Here is a 23,758-nt window from a genome sequence, read left to right as displayed (position 1 = left end):
GAAACCCAGGGCTGGTGTTATTCTGCTGGTGGGCAGGGCTGGCTCCCCAGAAGACTGGTTACTTGGCCTGTGGGTCCTGGGATTAGTTGGTGGGCAGGATTATGCCCTGGTGCTAACAGTCTAAAGGAGGACTCCAAAATAGTCCTTGCCAGCACCAGTGTCCTCGTGATAGAACAAACTCCAAATATGGCTGCCACCAGCATGTATGTCCTCAGGGGTTGTCCCAGTGACCTCCTGCCTCTCTGAGAGCAAGTGAGTCTGACCCAGGCTCCTTTCAAATTACTGCCTCTATGCTGGGTCTCAGAGGATGTTAGAAGTGCCATGCTCTTTTTAAGAGTGAAGTCTCTTCTGCTCTCTGACCTTCAAAGCAAGCCATGCTGGCCTTCAAAGCCAGGAAGTTCTGGGGACTCATTTGGTGCAGGACTCCTGAGCTGAGGAGCTGAGGAGCCAATATGGGGCTCAAATTCCTTGCTCCTTGGGGAGAAGTTTTGAAGTTCTGATTATCTTCTTGTTTGCGGGTTGCCTACCCCAGAAAGTGGGTCTTGAGTATACCATGTCTCTGCTGCTCCTACCCATCTTGTTGTGGTTCCTTCTTATATCTTTAATTGTGGAAAATCTTTTCTATTAGACTTCAGAATTATAATTGCTCTAGAACTTGTAATTTTAGTGTGCCTGAGGGAGGAGATGAGCTCAGGGTTTTCTCACTCTACCATCTTGGCTAAACTTTCTAAATTTTGATCAACCACAGTTATTTTAAGTTCTCTGCTTAACAATTCAAAAATATGTTGTTTATCTGAGTCTGGTTTTAATATTTGCTTTATTTCTTCACACTGAGTTGTTTCTTTCTTTTTTTAATTCCTTAATTTTCAGCCTGCTTTGTAATTTTTTGTTGAAAGATACACAAGATGTGTCAGGTAATAAGAACTGATATAATTTGACATTTAGTGTGAATTTTCATTTTAATTTGGCTAGGAACTGAGCATTATTTACTGTTTGCTATAGCTGTCGGTGCCAGAAATTTCATTTTACTCTATTTTCCTTGTTTACTTGTTTTTGCTTGATTATTTTTTCTTTTGCTTCTCATTTTTAGGTTCCTTTAAGAAATACTGCTAGTCTCTATGTCTTGTACTCTCTCAGTTGCAATCCACTGCAATTATGCTGAAGCTTGCTGATGTGATGATAAAGTTTTGGGAAAGAGACGAAAAGTGTTCTATCATGATTAAATCTCAGTTTTTTTAGTGGGCTTTGATTATGATCTTTAAACTTGTTTCTTATATTTTCTTCTCTCCTTTAGTGAGATAGAAAGTCTAATTTGGAGTTTACTAATTACCCTTCCCCAGATCATAAAATGTCTTTGGTAATGTTGATATCCTTGGAAGTCAGGCTTTGGTTATTAAAAAAATCTTTAGTGTATTTCAAAGTGACTTTATCCTTCCCCTGATAAAATATAGGAGATTCTCCTGCAATCGTTTCCATGAGAAACTGGTGGCCAGACCCCCAGTCGTTTAGGGGCTTCTATTAGATTGCTTCTGGTGGTTTTTGTTTTGTTTTATATTATATTGTTATTAAGACTTTATGTTTTGGAGCAGTTTTAGGTTAATAGCAAAATTGAGGGGCAGTATAGAGATTTCCTATACAGCCCTACCCCCACATATCCATAGACTCCATCATTATAAATGTACCCTAATAGTGTAGTGCATTTGTTACAGTTGATAAGCCTAAATTGGCACATCATAATCACCCAGTGTCCATAGTCTACATTACAGTTAACTCTTGATGTTGTAATTCTGTGGATTTTAATAAATATATCCAACATTATGATACCATACAGAATATTTTCACCCTTAAAAATCATCTGTGCTCTGCCTGTTCATTTCTACCCCCCCCAAAAAAAAACCCTGGCAACCACTGATCTTTTTACTGTGTCCATACTTTTGCCTTTTCCAAAATGTCATACTTTGGGATCATACAGTATGTAGCCTTTTCAGATCAACTCTTTCACTTAGTAATATGTATTTAAATTTCCTCCTTGTCTTTTCAAGCCTTGTTAGCTCATTTTTTAGCACCAAATAATATTCCATTGTTTGGATGTACCACAGTTTATTTATCCATTTACCTACTGAAGGGTACTTTGATTGCTTCCAAGTTTTGACAATTATAAATTAAGTTGTTATAAATATCCTTGTGCAGGTTTCTGTGTGGAAATATTTTCAACTTTGGATAAATACCAAGGAGCATGATTGCTGGATGTTATGTTAAGAGTATGTTTAATTCTGTAAGCACCCTCCCCCCAAACTGTCTTTCAGAGCCATTTTGCACTCTCGCCAGCAATGAATAAGAGTTTCCATTGCCTCACATCCTCATCAGCATTTGATGTTATTTGTGTTTAGATTTCGTTCATTTTAATAGGTGTGTAGTGGTATCTCATTGTTGCTTTAACTTATATTTTCTTGATGACATATGATGTGAAACATTTTTTCATATACTTATTTTCTATCTGTAAATATTCCTCGGTGAAATGTCTGTTAATGTCTTCAGCCCTTTTTAAAATCAGGGCGTTTGTTTTCTTACTGTTGAAATTTAAGGGTTCTTTGTATATTTGGGGTTACAGTCCTTTATTGTATCTGTCTTTTGCAAATATTTTCTCCAAGTCTGTGACTTGTCTTCTCATTTTCTTGAGCTTAGGTTTTCAATTTTAATAAAATACAACTTACAAAATATTTCTTTCGTAGATCATGTCTTTTCTTTTGTATCTAAAAAGTCATTGCCATACCCAAGGTCATCTAGGTTTTATCCTATGTTATCTTCAAGGAATTTTTATAGTTTTGCATTTTACATTTAGGTTTATGACCCATTTTGAGTCAACTTTTGTGAAAGGTAAGGTTTGAATCTAGATTAATTTTTTTGGAATTTGCATGTCCACTTGTTCTAGCACCATTTTGAGAAGACTACTTTTGTTCCATTGTATTGCCTTTACTCCTTTGTCAATGATCATTTGGCTATATTTTTGTTGGTTTTTTTCTAGGCTTTCTGTTCTATTGCATTGATTCTTTGTCTGTTCTTTCACACACCACACTTTCTTGATCACTGTAGCTTTATAGTAAATCTAGAAATCAGGTAACATCAATCCTCCAACTTTGTTCTTCTTCAATATTGTTTTGGTTATTCTGGGTCTTGTTCCTCTCCATATATAAACTTTAGAATCAGTTTGTCAATATCCACAAAGTAACTTGCTGGGATTAGATTGAAAGGGATTTGAATCTGTAGATCAAATTGGAAGAACTGCTACCTTGACAATATTTAGTTTCTATCCATGAACACATTTTCATTAATTTAATTCTTCGATTTTATTCATTGGAATTCTTTAGTTTTTCTCACATATGTGTTGTACATATTTTGTTATATTTGTACCTGAGTATTTTTGGGGTGTGTTAACGTAAATAACATTGTGTTTTTTTTATTTCAAAATTAATTTGTTCATTGTTGGTATATAGGAAAACAGTTGACTTTTCTATATCAACTTTGCATCCCATAACCTTCTTATAATCATTTATTAGTTCCAGAATTTGTTGTTGTTGTTGTTGTTGGTGGTGGTTTTTTCAGATATTCTACATGGATGATCATGTCATCTGTGAACAAGAAAATTTTATGTTTTCCTCTCTAATGTGTATACCCTTGATTTCCCTTTCTTTTCTTACTGCATTCACTAGATCTTCTACAGCAATGTTGAAAATGAGTGTAAGAAAGTGCATCCTTGTCTTGTTTCTGATCCTAGTGGGGAAGCTTCGAGTTTCTCACCACTAAGGATGATGTTAGCTATAGGTTTTTTTTGGTAAATATTCGTTATCAAGTTGAGGAAGTTCCCCTCTATTCTATATTATTAAGAATTTTTATCATTGATGGGTGATGTGTTTCTGTCAAATGATTTTTCTATATATATTGATATGCATGTGGGTTCTTTTTTGCCTCTTTATGTGATGAATTACATTAGTTAATTTTCAAATGTTGAAACAGCCTTGTATTCCCTGGATAAATCTCACTTGGTCATGGCATGTAATTCTTCTTTTACTTTATTGGATTTGATTTGCTAATATTTTCTCAAGGATTTTTGCATCTATGTTCATGAGATATATTGGTCTGTAGTTTTCTTTTTTTGTAATATCTTTTTTTTGTAACATTCTTATTCCTTGCAAGGATTCTGAGGAGAAGTTTGATGTTATTCTTAATATTGTTCCTGTCTGGTTGAAGTGTTCCCCCACCACCACCCCCTGGCTTCTTCCTGAATTTTTTTCTTTATCTTTGATTTTCTGTAATTGGAAAGAGATGTGCCTAGGTGTGGTGTTTTGGGCTTTTATTTTGCCTGGTGTTCTTTGAGCTTCCTGGATCTTTGGTTTGGTGTCTGACATTAATTTGAGGATATTCTCAATAATTATTGTTTCAAATATTTCTTCTTTTTCATTCGCTTTTTCTTCTCTTTCTAGTAGTCCCAGTATAAGTAAGTCACTCCTTTTTGTATAGTACCACAATGTTGCACATTGTATTGTAAATACTGTTCTGTTTTTATCAGTCTTTATTCTTTTAGCTTTTTGGTTCCAAGGATTCTGTTGATAAGTGCTCTAGCTCATTTATTATTTCCTTATCTGTGTCCAGTCTACTAGTAAGCCCATCAAAGGTATTCTTCAATTCTGTTACAGTGCTTTTGATCTCTAACATTTAGTTTTGATTCCTTCTTAGGATTTCTATCTCTCTGCTTACATTGCTCCTCTGTACTTGTATGCTGTCTCCTTTATCCATTAAAGACTTTAACATATTAATAATAAATATTTTAAATTCCTTGTCTGATAATTCCAACATTCCTGCCATGTCTGGTTATGATGTTTAATCTGTCTTTTCTAATTTTATTTTTCTCCTTTGTTATGTCTTATATTTTTTTCTTTGTAGCTAGGCATGATGTCCCAGGTAAAAGAAACTGCTGTAAATAAGCCTTTAGTAATGTGATGGTGAGGTGTGAAGAGAGGTGGAGTGTTCTATAGTCCTATGATTAGATCTAAGAATTTCAGTGAACCTATGCCTCTGGATTGCAATTTTCATGGGAGTTTCTCAGTATTTTCTCCTCCCTTAGGTGCGACAAGTTTGCTGTAGTGGGCCAAAGTTGGGTATTTTCCTTATCCCAGGTCACTTAGGCTCTGATAATACCCCAGCAGGTTAGGCCCTGGTTAACAAATTATCCCAGAGGGCAGGACTTGTTGAGAAGAACAGAGTGTCCTGATATATTAAAAAATGTGTTTTTTTCCTCCTCTCTCTGACAGAAGCACAAGGGGATTATTCTGTGATATTTAATTTAGGAAACTATTCAAGGTCTTAGTGATAAATTTTGCAATATTGTGGGGGACTCACACTGTGACTGCATCCCTCTGGAGTTTTTAACTCTCAGTATTGTCTGCACTGAGCTTCCAGCAATTTGTCAATTACAGTTCAAGTTTTCCTTTCCTGGCATTATTTCCTGTGTTGGTTTTCAACCATGATCCTCTGCTCTGGTCAGCAGTGAGTTCTGTATCCACCTGTCTGTCCCTCCAGTCTCGCAGGCAGCAGTTTTCCCTCCATCCTTCCCTCTCTTATGGATCTAAGAAGAGTTGTAGATATTTCAGGCTGCTCGGCTTCTGACTTGTTGTTAGGCAGAGTGGCAACTTCTAAGCACCTTACATGTGAAACTGGAAACCTTCCCAGTAGTTTTTAACTCTCAAGATTGTCCACACTTAGCCTCCAGCAATTCTTTGAAGCTTCTGGTTAAGTATTCTCACTGGCTCTAGTGTCTTCTGTTTCAGGTAATGTGATCTTGGCTGTAATTCTCTTTATTCACCAGCCTCTCAAGGTTTTGAGGTGGCAGTTTGCCCTGCTACCTCAATTCTCTGATGGATCTGAGAATAGATAAGTGCCTAGGTATGCAATGTGAACAAGCATTGCTTAAGCTGTGGTTCTTTGACTTTGCTGAAGAAAAGAGTCACCTGGGTAGTTCTTAAAAAATACCTGAGATGCATGCCAGACCAATTAAACCAGTATCTCTGAGAGTGAGACCCAGACATTTATATATTTATAACTTCACTGGTGATTGCTGTGTAAAGCCAGGATTGAGATCCAAACAGGGTATCTAAGCTAAGGTGCCTTGGTTTGAATCATGCCTCTTAGATTACTATCGATGTGCAGCTGGACAAACCAGTGAATCAGTCTGTGTCACATTTCCCTCATCTGGAATAAGAGAATCATATATGGCTCATAGTTTCTTTCTTAGCACATAATAAGTGCTATGTAAGTGTTCACATTTATTTTTTAAATTATTATTATTCCAGACTTGGACAATAAATTGAACCTTAGCATTGCCTCAGGAGTTTTCTGTGTGCTCCACTCTAATGACGTACTGTTCTTCTCCACCTCCAGAAGTGATTATTAACTTGAATATTTTATTTACTATTGGCTTGCTTTTTATTAATTTTAGAATTTTCCTGATTTTCTTTACAACTGTGTTACACTCGTACACCTAAACAATAAATTGCATTGTTTTCATGCTTTAAAAATTTCTGAAGATACAATCATACTAAGAGTATTCTTTTGTGTTATGTTTGTTTAATCTACTTGCATTTTTGATATCTACTTATGTTACAAGTACCTGTACTTCATTTATTTAGAGGGTTCTACAGTGATCCATTTTATGAATATGCCACAATTAGTGTATCCATTCTACTGTTAATGGACATTTGTTTTATCCAGTTATTCTGTTGTTGTTATGGAGAACAATAATCTAAACATATTCTTGAACATGAATAATAGTACATGTTCACAGAAAATTTCTTTAGAGGATATACCTAAGAGTGAAATTCTTGAGTCATAAACTATGGATAGAGTTGATTTTATTAAGCAACACAAAATTGTTTAATATATCGATGTTACTATTTTGCACTTCAATGTGGATTAATGTAAACATTCCTCCACATTCCTGTTATCCTTTGACACAGTTTAAAAGTTTGTGTCACATTGATGAATATGGATTAACTTATTTCTTCTTTTTTTTACGTACATACTGAAGTCTTTTGATCATTTTTTATTGAGGAAGTCCTCTTTTTCTTACTTTAGGAGATTTTTTTGAAATAAATGTTGAATATCAATTATTTCCCAGTTACATCTGTAGTAAGTAATTTCTAGTTTATGGATTGCTGTTTCATTTTTCTACAGGGTCTATTTATAAAAATTGAAGTTCTTTATTTTCTTAGATCAGTCTCCCAAGGCAAAAGAAAAGCAAAAATAAACAAATGGGACCTAATCAAACTTAAAAGCTTTTGCACAGCAAAAGAAGCCATCAACAAAACAAAAACACAACCTAAGGAATGGGAGAAAATATTTGCAAACAATGAGATTGATAAGAGGTTAATTTCCAAAATATACAAACAGTTCGTACAGCTCAATAACAAAAAAAACACAAATAACCCAATCCAAAAAATGAGCAGAAGACCTAAATAGACATTTCTCCAAAGAAGACATACAGGTGGCCAACAGGCACACAAAAGGATGCTCAACATCACTAATTATTAGAGACATGCAAATCACCTCACACTGGTCAGAATGACCATCATCTAAAAGTCTACAAATAATAAATACTGGAGAAGGTGCGGAGAAAAGGGAACCCTCCTACACTGTTGGTGGGAATGTAAATTGGTGCAGCTATTATGGAAGAACAGTATGGAGGTTTCTTAAGAAACTAAAATTAGAGCTACATATGATCCAGCAATCCCACTCCTGGGCATATATCTGGAAAAGATGAAAACTCTAATTTGGAAAGATACATGTACTTCAATGTTCACAGTAACACTATTTACAATAGCCGAGACATGGAAGCAACCTAAGTGTCCATGAACAGATGAATAGATAAAGAAGATGTGGTATACATATATATATATATATATATATATATATATATGTAAATATAGAATAGAATACTACTCAGCTATAAAAAATAATTAAATATTGCCATTTGCAGCAACATGAGTGGACCTAGAGAATATCATACTAAGTCAAGTAAGTTAGACAGAGAAAGTAAATAGTACATGATATCACTTATATGTGGAATCTAAAAAAAATAATACAAATGAATCTATGTACAAAAGCAAAACAGACTCACAGACATAGAAAACAAACCTATAGTTACCAAAGGGAAAAGAGATGGAGGAGGGGTAAATTAAGGGTATGGGATTAACAGATACACACTACTATATATAAAATAGATAAGCAACAAGAATTTACTGTATAAAATGGGGAACAATATTCAATATTTTGTAATAACATATTGTGGAAAATAACCTGAAAAAATATATATATATACCTAAATCCCTTTACTGTACATCTAAAACTAACACAATATTGTAAATCACTATACTTCAATAAAAATGTTCTTTAATTTTAGTTTAATAAAATTTGTCAAACTTTCTTTACATTTTCTTGCCTGCGTCTTATTCAAAAATTAAGACAGGTTCTAGACTAAGTCTGAAGTTATTCCATTAAAACTACATTGTGAAATTTTTCCTCTGTAATATTTCTTAAATGTTTGATAGTTTTATTTTTCTCATTTTGACCTTTAATGTAACTTAAATTATTATTTTTTGTATATAGTATGAAATAGGAGTCTAATTATATTTTTTTATATAACTAAATATTTCATAATTTTTAATAGCCCATCAACTTCCTTACAAATATATAAACTCACTTTGAGATAAATCAAGTTTTCATATATATGAATATGAAATATTTCCCCCCTGGATACTCTATTCTGTTTCATTGATCTATCTCTGCACCAATACCAACTGCCTTTATTACTAAAATTTTATGTCTTGATATCTGGTAGAGAAATATCCCTCACTCCCTGCTTGTTTTTTCTTTTCTTTAAACTGTACTTTGGTGAAATGTGGTACATCTCTTCAGAGAGGGGCTCACATTAATGATGGCCCTTACATGTTTTTCATATGGAAAGGACAAATAGACTTCTAGAAATTTTACGATAAGTCTAAAATAATAGAAAACTTGTTCCATATTTATTCATTCCTTAAAATTTACCTCTAGGCTTTTCTTCCTCAGGGAAAATTTAAACTAGTTTCTTAACTTGTTCATTCTTGTCTGATATTTAGTTTGTCAATATAGCTTACTTCTGCTTTTCACAACATCTTTGCTGTTCTAGAGATAATATACATATATCCTCAAGGTTCTTCCTGTCATTTATATTAAAAATGTTTAAATTGATTGAGTAATATATATTTAGTTACACTTCCTGAAGTAATATTTGGATGGCTGCATCTTTTTCTACATATTAAAAGGTATATTATGTAATTCCTCACTAGAGTAGACACATTTTAAAATAGGGATATGTGTCAACATTTACAATTTTTCTTAAAATAATGCATATTTGTTTGAGAAGGGTGAATATACTACCTGAGTAAAAGACAATGGTTTTGTTATATTTTGTTTTATTCTGTGGTTTAATTTGAGTAAGAGATAATTCAGTTAACATTAAAGAAATATTTAAATAATTTAAACAAATTATGGAAATTAAAAACAAATTTACAAACTATAGACACAGAATAGTGTTTGTGACTAAAATAGTGATTAATTTTTTTTACATTTCTGATACCTATATTTATAGGACTCTAACAATAGGCATAACTTCAATATTTGGGTACAACACATATAGATATGTGTGTGAGTGTGTGTGTGTGATGTCTAAAAAGTATGAGAGTAAAAGCTCATTCAACACATATTTACTGAGGATGTAATATGTACCAAGACATGAGTTTGCCATCATTTAGGATAAAACAAATGAAAAATATGTTCCTGATGAACTTAGGTATCTCTCAAGTTAATGAAGGGTAATTAATCCAATATAATGACATTCCTGTAATGTGAAACATGCTAAAATAAAGGTAAAAACAAAATACTATGTGAGTATAAAGAATAGAATAATAACATGTAAACTCAAAAATTCTCCCCCAAATTTGTAAAATTTACGTCAAAGAAATTCTTATAGGAATAGCTAGAATTTCAGGAATTTTTCAACTAGTGGGAGATAATTGTTTACATATGTTGAATATTCCAGTCTCATATTTTCCAGAATGCATGTGTAGTTTTAGATCTATTCAGGTTTGAAAATGTGAATTTCAATTGTATTACTCAGAGACTTGAATTTAAAACTTAAACTCAGAAAATGTTGTATGGATTTCCAGTTTTCCTACCTAGAGCACATTTTTCTGAATGTCTTATTATAAACACATTTCTTGGGACTTCCCTTGTGGTGCAATGGTTAAGAATCCACCTGGCAATGCAGGGGACATTTCGAGCCCTGGTCCGGGAAGATCCCACATGCAGTGGAGCAACTAAGACCACGTGCTACAACTACTGAGACTGAGTGCTACAACTATGGAAGCCCGTGTGTCTAGAACCTGTGTTCTGCAACAAAGAGAAGCCACCGCAATGAGAAATGAAACTAGAAATGGACACAAAGCAAATCAGGTATTGCAGTATTCCAGGCAAGAGGCGATGAGGATACTTGGCGTGTTATCTGTGGACATGAAAAGAAAGTAGTTATTTCTAGAGAAAATACATAAATAATAACAGCAAAAATATCATAAGAGGTTACTGGATACTAAGAATTTTGCATAAATTATTTCATCCGAGTTTCATAATAACGCTATTGTTATCATTCATTTTTACAGAGGAGAATTCTGAAAAAGACTAAGTAGCATGCCCAAAATAAGGTCATGTGGCTAGTAAGTGCCTGAACCTGAATTCAAGTGTAGACAATTTGACTCCAGAGAGAGAAAGAGGTAGAGAGAGAGAAAGCTCATATATTCTCAGGCTGAGTATGTACAGGACTTGGTGACTGATATTGTAACAAAAATCAGGGGGAAATTGACAAGTGTCCTAGGTTTCAAGCTGGGGTGACAAACAGTGATGGTGTTAACAAAAATTGAATTATTAGAGAAAGAATAAAGTTTGGTGACAGAAGCATGAGTTGGGTTTTGATTATGTATTTTTTTGGTTTGGCAATTAATTTAGGTAAAATTAGAAATATAAAAGAACAGTTCAGATTAGAGTGCAAATTTTGAAGTTTTGTTTAGCATATATACATTGTAGCTTTAAGACACTACATAACATGAATAGTTTTGCATACAGTCCTGGAAAGTTGACCAAAGCTATGATATTTCAATGAAAAAGAATACTAGATTCTTCAGATACTAAAATACCATTCACTATTATTTCATGTGCTTTTGTGACTCTTGGTTATCACCTTCCATGTTCCCCTTTAGAGTTCTCTTGCCAGCACTACTTGGTTCATGATATATCTAATTAAACCACCAATAATCTACTCTGGGTTTACCTTGCATATCTGCCCTTTACTTCTTAGACAGTGTATATCACTTGCAGCTTTCAGAAGCTTCAGAAATCAACATAAACACATTTTCTGTTACATGCTCAGATTGTCCACTAACAAAGATATTTAACACCTTGGATGTCATGCAACAATAAAGGGATAATATTTCTGATTTTTCCTTACTGCCCCCACCGTCAAATGTTCTTAACTACCCCCACATCTTTTCCCCCAATGAATATATGGCATTTAGTGCTTCTGGAGTTAGAAAGAAATAGCCTATTATAAAGTCATACTGGGGTGTTTTTAATAGAGTTTTGTTTTTCTTTTAATGTCCTTTGCAGATAGTAGTTTGAAAACAAACAAACACATTTAATTTGCAAAAGTATGATTTTACTAAGACAGAATACTGAAAGTAGGACACTAAAAGTATAAGACAAGTTTGGATTCCTGTAGACTATAAAGTTTATAAAATAAAGCCATCAAGCTGATACAAATTATGGCATAGATTCTAACCATACAGGATGAAGAAGAGAAATTTGAGCTTTAAGAGTTTAGTTAAGCTACTCCACGACATTGCATCCATTTTGTAGTGACCTTGAACTGACACTAGTCCCTTCATGCAGGTGAATGCCTGAGATAGCAGCCTACAGAGTCACAAGCAAATGTAACTTTCTGATATGACTTCCTCAGTAGACTTTGTGATGAACAGTCTTGCCTGCCTCCTAGCAATTGTGAGACTTATATTTTTCTTAGATAAGACTTCCATGGAGCTTACCAAACTTCAACCTTTGGATTAAATAGACCAATCTAGCTTCACCTTAGAAACCCCAAAACACTCCTCTTATGAACCCTAATAAAGGATTGTGCCCAAGGTCCTATCTTTTTCTGCATTCTGCCTTGAGTTGCCCCTGTAGCCCCTCAAAGTGTGCCAGTTACTTCCTCCAGGACCTGTGAGTAATAAAATTCTTTAATTTATTTCCTCTTGGGATCTGTTGTTGAACCAAAGATCATTGTCAGACACCCTGGCCTCTAGTTGATAGTGTTAATTTGACAAATTGATTACATTGAGTCTCAGGGGTAAACCAGTAAGAGAAGAGAACTGCAGGTAAGAACTGATTGTCCCCTACTGCTTTGCTCATGTTAAAAGTCCAGTTAGAAGAAGGTAGAAATATTCATCTTGGCTTGGAGGAGTCTGACCACGTGTCTGGTGCTTGTTTCCTCCAACAAACACTATGGATACTATCAACCTCTGTAATCAGTGCATTAGACAGGGAGCCAGGTCCAAGATAATATAGCAACAGGAGAGTAGCAAGGGGAGGTGTCTGAGCATCTTGAATGAGAGTGTGAGTGATAAGACATGAATTTAAAGAGTTTCTTGTAAAAAATGTTAAGTTTTATGGTACAGGGAATGAGACGCAGTTGAAGTTTACATACCCAGTCATCTTTTGATCTGTTTTACTTTTTATACAAACCACTGCAGCTGTAATAATAATAAACTGTGGAGATAAGAGTGGAGATTAAGAATGGTAAGTGAGAGACTAGTTACTAGTCTATAGTAATGGTTCATTTTAGAGCTGAGAGTGGATTTGACTAAGGTTGAATAATGAAATAGTGAGAAGTAAAAAGGAACGTGAATAATATTCGAGATAAAATTGAAAAGACAGTGCAAGTGTTGTGGGCTATAAAGAAAAATGGAAGGATGATCGATCATGCCGAAGTTTTAAGTAAGAACATGTGAGTTGCTGGTGTTAAAACATGTTGAGATGAACTCATAAAGCTGCCAGACTTTATGTTACTAAATATCTGACTCCAATAACTAGATTCCTTTACCTTTTTGTTTTTTTCATGCCCATTCAGTTTCTTCCCATGTAGGTTGCTTATAGGGAAAACAAATTAGTACTTAGACAAACACAAAAATTTGACCTACCTCCTGTAATATCTCTCACTGTAAATTAATTGGTTGCCTCTCTGGATTACATACTTTGTGTTTTGTGAGTTTTAATCGGTGAAAGTCATACATTAAAATTACAGTCAACAGTGTGAACTGACAATTCTTATAGTTTGGTCCCCTTAGATAATATTACAAATTCAGCAAAGTAAAAGTTACCTTGCAGAACCAACCACTTAGAGTAAACACTGCTCTGTTCCATTCAAATTTCTGTATCCATCCACCTGTGGTACACTATGCCAAAAACATAAAATACATATTTCTGGTCAAGAACAACCTTTAACATCTTTCTGTGGAAACTAATGCAGGGTGCAGTCAACTGCCACAACAAACGTAACATTTGGAAAGGAATATCACAATCAATTTGAATCCTCCCAACCCCCATAAATTCCTGAGGATTTCTTTCACTATCTATTTCACCAGAAAATTGGTTGTCTTATGTCCAAATCTTTGAGGCTTCCTCTCTCTTTCTCTCTCATTTTTCTCCACTGTGCTGTGTTCCTGGAACAATCCTAGAATAAGCCATTTTACCAGCAAGTTGCCTTCTTAATCCCTGAAGACACTGAAGTTCTTCTGGAGATGATTTTTAGTACCAACACATAAAAAGTTTGGCATTTCAGAAGATCCCCATTATTTATTATTTTGAAAATCTACTAAAGACCCATTGATCCAGTAAAGCAGAAAATATTTGTCAACTATCTGTGGCAATCCCTTATCTGCAGTTTCCTGTCTAGACTTAATAAAAAGAATCATGGTTCAAATCTAATCCAGTGAAATGGCTCTTTAAACAACCTTACTGAGCCTACCTCAATTTTCGACAGAAAACTTGGTGTAAAGAGAGAAAAATGCATTTTCACTTTAAGGTACACTTTCCTTAAGGAAATATATTAGAGATTGAAAGTGGTACTATAATTTATTTAAAATTGTTTTGTCATACACAGTGTGATATATATTTTTGCCTTGGTTTTAATAAAGTGAGTCTACACACAGGTTATACTTTGAGGCACTCTAATTAGCATCACCAGTCTCAGGAATGGTTTTGCAATATTTGAGAGACTAAACAGGAGTTTATGGTCCCAAGCATTAATAGAATGTTAAAATATTCACCACTGACAATTCTAGTAGGTGATAAGATACAGAGATTGACTAGAGATACTGTAATGTCCATAGAGTTGTATGTATATTATATAATAATGTGACACCCTCAGCAGTTTCACACACTGCAGTAACTCCTGAGGCCAAGAACTCCATTCAATCCTGTATCCCGACACTAAGATGAAGGAGACACACACTTGCTCAACTAGAGATGTACTTAATCATGCAACAAAAATTGGAAGTTTTTTCTTTGATTGCTTATAAAGCTTATTTATGTGGGAAAATTTTGTCTTAGATTTACATTCATTGTATCAAATAACCAGGTCATATGACCATGGGGATGGGGAACACAAGCCCTTTTCTTCCTCTAAATCTGAAGACTACAAAGTCCAAGTAAGTACATGATAAGGAGAAGAAGTAAAATAACATTAATTTAATATAAACTAAGCTTCAAACTTTATATTAAATCAGTGCTTCTTACAAGTTATGGTGCATATAAATCACCTGGGGATCATGAAAAATTGCAGAATTTCATTCAGTAGGTCTGGAGTCTGGCCTAATAAGCTCTCTTTTATTTCTTCTTTTTTTTTTTTTCTTTCTAACAGTTTCTTCTAGTAGTTACATTTTTAAAAAAATATATTGGAGTATAGTTGCTTTACAATGTTGTGTTAGTTTCTACTGTACAGCACAGTGAATCAGCTATACATATGCATATATCCCCTCTTTTTTAGATTTCCTTCCCATTTAGGTCACCACAGAGAATTGAGTAGAGTTCCCTGTGCTATACAGCAGGTTCTCATTATTTATCTATTTTAAATAGTATCAACAGTATATATATGTCAATCCCAATCTCCCAATTCATCCCACACCTACCAACTTTTCCCTTTGATATCCATACCTTTGTTCTCTGTGTCTATGTCTCTATTTATGCCTTGTAAATAAGATCATCTATACCAATTTTTTCATATTCCACATATATGTGTTAATATATGATATTTGTTTTTCTCTTTCTGACTTATTTCACTCTATATGACAGACTCTAGGTCCATTCACATCTCTAAAAATGACCCAATTTTGTTCCTTTTTATGGCCGAGTAATAATCCATTGTATATAAGTACCACAATCCATTCCTCTTTTGATGGACATTTAAGTCACGCCTAATAAACTCTTAACTGGAGGTCTGCTGCTATTCCCTGTCCAACAGCAAGAAGTAGGTAATGTGTGAGTGTAGTTATGTTTATTAATAATTTAAATATAAGGAAATAAATATCTATATATTGTGAATGTGTGCTTCAAACTGTAATACTGTTAGAGATTTTCAATAAAATGTAGGGAAATGATTAAGAAAGAAAAAAGTGTTCTTCTTTAAAAAGTAGAGTAAGTCTAAAGGAATGGGGGAATTTAGAGACATTCTGTATAATTCTGTGGTAGATGTGTCTTCGAACTTTCTAATAATAATTTTGAATTGATTACTAAGCTCTTTGTGTCTTGATTCAATTCTGATGCCTCTAGATACAAAGCTAAATTTTCCATTTCTCTAAGTCGACAATGGCTCTTACATAAAAAGTCATCAGTTATTCTGTAGTTCAATCTGAGATTTTTAAGACTTTACTGACTTCTATAGTAGCAGATTGATTTTATTTTTATAGAGCTTTATGATAATGACTTTTCTGCATACTTGCTTGTCCTGATGCAGTGGAATTCTCTAACTTATGAAAGAAAAGTATTAATTTTACAAAGCTAAGGTTAAATATATTATTTCTTAATACTAAACAGATGCAATAAACATTTACCTGCACCAGGCACCATGCTAGGAACTGTTGATAACTTTAACATCTAAACATGTCTTCAAGTAGTGCTTGGGATGGGAGGGTAGAGCATCCAGCCAAATAAAGAACAAATATAGTGTGTGATATTAGATGAGTTTAGAGATATAAAAGTATTTTGATCAAATAAAAATATAATTTTTAATATTAAATATATACTCTAATATATGAATTGAGTGATTTTCTGTGGACAGAATTAGAGTGTGAAAAGTAATTTTTCAACACTTCATAAAAGTGATCTTTGAGTTACACCTTTGAGTTTGAAGGGTGAGTAGAATATTTTCCAGTAGACGAGGGACTACATGACACTGGGAAAAAAGAAATATCTGAGTAAAGGGAAGAGGTAAATAATGAAGAAAATGTTCAGAAAATCTTAAGAAGCCAAAAATATTTAATGTTTTTGGCCTATGATTAGACATGTTAAAAAGTTTGTGGGAGAGAAAACTTTTAGAAAGTATTCAGATGCTGTTGTGAAGGCTATTGAATATAAAGTAAATAAGAGAGAAATGCCTTCATTATTTTTTGACACATTAATGATATCTCTATTAGAATTCATTAGATGGTTCTTATTAGCAAAAATTGTTTCATTGCTTTACTTAAGAAGCAACTGACAGGTATAAAATAAATATCGTTTTGATTTTCATGTTTCAATAGCTAAAGGTACTGCCTTAACTACTGAGGGCATATTATCTTTGGTTTCTAACATAATTATTCATCTAAGTTTAGTTATTATAGATATATTTATTAAAATTCACACAGAACTGGAATATGAAAAATCAATACAGGTCATTTGTTTTTATATATATTTTTATAGAAAAATACTGATGAGTAATAATGAACATTAAACACCAATATGCATATTTAACAGAAATAAAATGTCTTAAAAGAAAATGCTTTTGCTTTAAATATTGAGAGTCCTAAATAGCGAATGCCATTGCCATTATGTTAATCTGTTAGATAATCCTATATATATTTAATTTGTTATTTATTTTTTTGCATATTTTTATTAAGATATTTTACTCATGTCCAGATTTGTTTCAAGAAGTCAGGTTTCATTACCTCATTATGAAATGAGTTGAAAGTGGGGAGAATGAGAAAATAAAAATAACAGTGGTAAAAAGCAAAGCCCTATATAAGGCTTAAATTATCAAACATAATGATTTCATGTATACTAAATTTGGGTTCACAGATCTATCCTCTGAAGGGAAAATCAAAAAGGCTAAACTTATTAGTCAAATAATGCAAAATGATATGTGATTAAAAGCAACAATAACAACAACAAAAAAGTAAAGTTTCTCAGGAGAAATATATTATATTTTGTAACAATGTATGATTGGATTTTTCTCAGAATTTTCAGTAAAGTAAACACTGAATATCTCACTTATATCACCCCCCAAATTAAGCAATTTGCTTTTTATAATAGAAATTCTGTTGGTGTTCCATAAATTGTGATACAAATATCCAATTTTCTCCTGAACTGGCTTGATGTAAGGACATGCATTATAAAACAAAGAAATTGAAATGAATTTGTTTTTCTTTTTTACTGAAGTATAGTTGACTTACAATATTATATTAGTTTCAGGAGTACAACATAGTAATTCAATAATTTTTATAGATTATACTTCATATAAAATTATAAAATATTGGCTACATTCCCTGTGCTGTATCTTATATCCTTGTAACTTATTTATTTTATAAATAGCAGTTTGTACCTCCTCATCCCCTTCACCTATCTTGTCCCTCTCTCCATCCCTCTCCCTTCTAATAATCATCTTTGTGCTCTGTATCTGAGATTCTTATTCTGTTTTGTTACATTTGTTCACTTATTTTAATGCTACATGTAAGTGACAACACACAATATTTGTCTTTCTCTGTCAGACGTATTTCACTAAAGCATAATACCTTCCTGGTCAATGCATGTTGTTGCAAATGTTAAAATTTCATTCTTTTTTATGGCTGAATAATATCCCATTGTATATATTTATCACATCCTCTTTTTCCATTCCTCTGTTGATGGACACTTAGTTTGCTTCCATATCTTGGTTATTGTAAGTAATGTTACTATGCATATTGGGGTGCATGTATCTTTTCAAATTAGTGTTTTTGTTTTCTTTGGATTTATACCCAGGAATGGAATTGCTGGATTGTATGGTGGTTCTATTTTTAATTTTTGAGGAGCCTCCAAATTGTTTTCCATAGTGGCTATACTAATTTACAATCCCACCAACATTGTACTAGGGCTCCATTTTATCCACATCATTCCCAACACTTGTTATTTGTTGCCTTTTTGGTGATAGCCATTCTGACAGGTGGGAGGGGTGATATCTTATTGTTGTTTTAATTTGCAATCCCCTGATGATTAGTGATGTTGAGCATCTTTTCATGTGCCTACTGGCCATCTGTATGATATCATTTGTAACTCTCTTTTTCACTTCTAATTTTCTTTATTTGGTCCCTGTCTTTTTAAATTAATGAGTCTGACTAAGGGCTAATCAATTTTCTTTTTCTATTCAAAAAATCTCTTCATTTTATTAATATTTTCTATTGATTTTATTTTGAAAACTAGTGGCAAATTTTTCTCAAAAATATATCAAACCCATTTTCATTCCCATGAGGTCAAATGAGAATTACCTCAACAGTTCCCTGCATTAAAACTTTGTAACTTTGAATCCTAATAGGTAGAAAGAATACATCATTATTATTTAACTTTGTGTTTATTTATGAATGACATAATAATTTTAGAAGCCATTATAATCTAGTCATATATTTCCTGTAAATAGCTTATTACTGCCATGTGCATATTTTCTATTGGAGTGTCGATTGCTTTACTTATTTTTAAGCATTTTTTAAGCATTAAATGGATTTTCTATTTATCTTTTTAATGTGCTACTAGCTATGACTTTTATTATAATCCTGCATTTAAATCATTCATTCTGGGGGGACCTTCATGATGGCAGAGGAGTAAGATGTGGAGATCACCTGCCTCCCCACAAATCCATAAGAAATACATTTACATGTGTAACAACTCCTACAAAATACCTACTGAACACTGGCCGAAGACCTCAGACTTCCCAAAAGGCAAGAAACTCCCCATGTACCTGGGTAGGGCAAAAGAAAAAACAGAGACAAAAGAATAGGGACTGGGGGCTTCCCTGGTGGCTCAGTGGTTGAGAGTCTGCCTGCCAATGCAGGGGACAAGGGTTCGTGCCCCAGTACCGGAAGATCCCACATGCCGCAGAGCGGCTGGGCCCATGAGCCATGGCCGCTGAGCCTGCACATCTGGAGCCTGTGCTCCACAACGGGAGAGGCCACAACAGTGAGAGGCCTGCATACTGCAAAAAAAAAAAATATATATATATATATATATATATATATATATATATATATATATATATATATATAAGAATAGGGACTGGCCTTGCACCTCTGGGAGTGAGCTGTGAAGGAGGAAAAGTTTTCACACACTAGGAAGCCACTTCACTTGTGGAGATGGGGGGTGGGCAGGAGGGAAGTTTCAGAGCCACGGAGGTGAGCACAACAACAGGGGTGTGGAGGGCAAAGCAGAGAGATTCCCTCACAGAGGATCAGTCCTCACCAGTGCTGTCTGAGAGAGGCTTGTCTGCTTACCGGCTGGGGCAGGTGGGGGCTGGGAGCTGAGGCTGTGTCTTCAGAGGTCAGATCCCAGGGAAAGGAGTGGGGTTAGCTGCATGAACACAACCTAAAGGGGGCTAGTGTGCTACAGCTAGCTGTGAAGGAGTCTGGGAAAAAGCTTGGAACTGCCGAAGATGCAAAAGACCATTATTTTGGGGTGCGTGAGGAGAGGGGATTCAGAACAACACCTAAACGAGCTCCAGAGATGGACGACGCGAGCAGCAGCTATCAGCATGGACACCAGAGACAATCATGAAACGCTAAGGCTACTGCTTCAGCCACCAGGAAGCCTGTGTGCAATCACAGGTCACTATCCATACCTCCCCTCCTGGGAGGCTGTGTAGCCTGCCACTGCCAGGGTCCTGTGATCCAGAGACAGCTTCCCTAGGAGAACACATGGTGTGCCTCAGGCTGTTGCAATGTCAAACCGGCCTCTGCTGCCACAGGCTCACCCAGCATTCCATACTCCTCCCTCCCCCAGGCCTGAGGGAGCCAGATTTCCCTAATCAGTGGCTACTTTAACCCCGTCCAGTCTGGGTGGGAAGCAGACGCCCTCAGTCAACATACAAAGAAGCAGGGCCAAAATCAAAGCTGAACATGAGGAGCTGTGCAAACAAAGAAGAGAAAGTGAAATCTCTCCCAGCATCCTCAGGAGCATTGGATTAAATATCCACAGTCAACTTGATGTACACTGCATCTCTGGAATAACAGAATAGACAACTAATCATCCCAAGATTGAGGGAGTGGACTTTGGGAGCAAATGAAGTCTTGGGGTTTGCTTTCTGCATCTAATTTGTTTCTGGTTTTATTTTTATCTTAGTGTTTAGAGCTTATAATCATTTGTAGATTTGTTTATTGATTTGGTTGCTCTATTCATTTTTATATATATATATATATATATATATATATATATAGTATTTTTTTTCCTTTTTCTCTTTTTGTGAATGTGTATGTGCATGCTTCTTTGTGTGATTTTCTCAGTATGGCTTTGCATTTACCATTTATCCTAGAGTTCTCTGTGTCCGTCTTTTGTTGTTGTTGTTGTTTTCTAGTATAGCTTTTAATGCTGGCTATGATTGGTGGATTGTTTTTTTCGTTTGGTTGCTCTCTTCTTTCTTTCTTTATGTTTTTTCTTTTCCTTATTATTTTTTCATTTTTTATTTTTAAAAATATATATTTTTTAATTTTAATAACAATATTTTATTTTTATTTCTCTCTTTCTCCTTTTATTTCTCCCTTTTAATCTGAGCCATGTGGCTGACAGGGACTTGTGCTCCTGCTGGGTGTCAGGCCAGAGCCTCTGAGTTGGAGAGCTGAATTGAGGACATTGGTCCACCAGAGACCTCACAACCCCACATAATAACTAATGGTGAAAGCTCTCCCAGAGATCTCCATCTCAACACTAAGACCCAGCTCACTCAACAAACAGCAAGCTACAGTGCTGGACACCCTATGCCAAACAACTAGAAAGACAGGAACACAAACACGCCCATTAGCACAGAGGATGCCTAAAATCAGACAAAGTTCACAGACACCCACAAACAAACCACCAAACACGGTACTGCCCACCAGAAAGACAAGATCCAGACTCATCCACCAGAACACAGTCACCAGTCCTTCCATGAGGAAGCCTACACAACACACTGAACCAACCTTGCCCACTGGGGCAAGACAACAAAAACAACAGGAACTATGAACCTGCAGCCTGTGAAAAGGAGACCCCAAACACAGTAAGTTAAGGAAAATGAGAAGACAGAGAAATACACAGCAGATGAAGGAGCAAGACAAAACCCACCAGAGGAAACAAATGAAGAGGAAATAGGCAGTCTACCTGAAAAAGAATTCAGAGTAATGATAGTAAAGATGATCCAAAATCTTGGAAATAGAATGGAGAAAATACAAGAAACGTTCAACAAGGACCTGGAAGAACAAAAGAGCAAAGAAACAATGCTGAACAACACAATAAATGAAATTAAAAATTCTCTAGAAGGAATCAAAAGTAGAATAACTGAGGCAGAAGAACAGATAAGTGACTGGGAAGATAAAATAGTGGAAATAACTACTGCAGAGCAGAATAAAGAAAAAGGAATGAAAAGAATTGAGGACAGTCTCAGAGACCTCTGGGACAACATTAAACACACCAACATTTGAATTATAGGTATCTCAGAAGAAGGAGAGAAAAAGAAAGGGACTGAGAAAATATTTGATGAGATTATAGTTGAAATCTTCCCTTATATGGGAAAGGAAATAATAATCAGTCAAGTCCAGGAAGCATAGAGTCCCATAAAAGAAAAATCCAAGGAGAAACATGCCAAGACACAACTAATCAAACTATCAAAAATTAAATACAAAGAAAAAATATTGAAAGCAGCAAGTGAAAAACAACAAATAACATACAAGGGAATCCCCATAAGGTTAAGAGCTGATCTTTAGGCAGAAACTCTGCAAACCAGAAGAGAATGGCAAGACATATATAAAGTGATGAAAGGGAAAAAACTACAACCTAGACTACTCTACCCAGCAAGGATCTCATTCAGATTTGATGGAGAAATTATAACCTTTACAGACAAGCAAAATCTAAGAGAATTCAGCACCTCCAAACCAGCTTTACAACAAATACTAAAGGAACTTCTCCAGGCATGAAACACAAGAGAAAAAAAGACCTACAATAAAAAACCCAAAACATTTAAGAAAATGGTAATAAGAATATACACATAGAAAATTACCTTATGCAAATGGATTAAATGCTCCCACCAAAACACACAGACTGGCTGAATGGATACAAAAACAAGACCTGTACATATGCTGTCTACAAGAGACCCACTTCAAACCTAGGGACTGAAAGTGAGGGGATGGAAAAAGATATTCCATGCAAATAGAAATCAAAAGAAAGCTGGAGTAGCATTTCTCATATCAGAAAAGAATATACTTTAAAATAAAGACTATTACAAGAGACAAAGAAGGACACTACATAATGATCAAGGGGTCAATCCAAGAAGAAGATATAACAATTGTAAATACTTACACACATAACATAAGAGCATCTCAATACCTAAGGCAAATGCTAACAGCCAAAAAGGGGAAATCCACAGTAAAACAATCATAGTAGGGGACTTTAACACCCGACTTTCGCCAATGGAGAGATCATCTAACATGAAAATAAACAGGGAAACACAAGCTTTAAATGATGCATTAAACAAGATGGACTTAACTGATATTTATAGGACATTCCATGCAAAACCAACAGAATACACTTTCTTCTCAAGTGCTCATGGATTATTCTCCAGGATAGATCATACCTTGGGTCACAAATTAAGCCTTGGTATATTTAAGAAAATTGAAATCATATCAAATATCTTTTCTGACCACAATTCTATGAGACTAGATATCAATTACAGGAAAGAAACTGTAAAACATACAAACACATGGAGGCTAAACAATACACTACAAAATAACCAAGAGATCACTGAGGGAATCAAAGATGAAATCAGAAAATACTTAGACACAAATGACAATGAAAACACAATGACCCAAAACCTACTGGATGCAGCAAAAGCAGTTTAAGAGGGAAGTTTATAGCAATACAATCCTACCTCAAGGAGCAAGAAACATCTCAAATAAACAACCTAACCTTACACCTAAAGGTACTAGGGAAAGAACAGACAAAACCCAAAGTTAGTAGAAGGGAAGAAGACATAAAGATCAGAGCAGAAATAAATGAAATAGAAACAAAGAAAACAATAACAAAGATCAATAAAACTAAAAGCTGGTTCTTTAAGAAGACCTACAAAATTGATAAACCATTAGACAGACTCATCAAGAAAAAGGGG

This window comes from Orcinus orca, chromosome 18 (genome assembly GCF_937001465.1).
Source record: "Orcinus orca chromosome 18, mOrcOrc1.1, whole genome shotgun sequence".
Classification (NCBI taxonomy): domain Eukaryota; kingdom Metazoa; phylum Chordata; class Mammalia; order Artiodactyla; family Delphinidae; genus Orcinus; species Orcinus orca.
Note: the sequence above shows the minus strand (reverse complement) of the source record.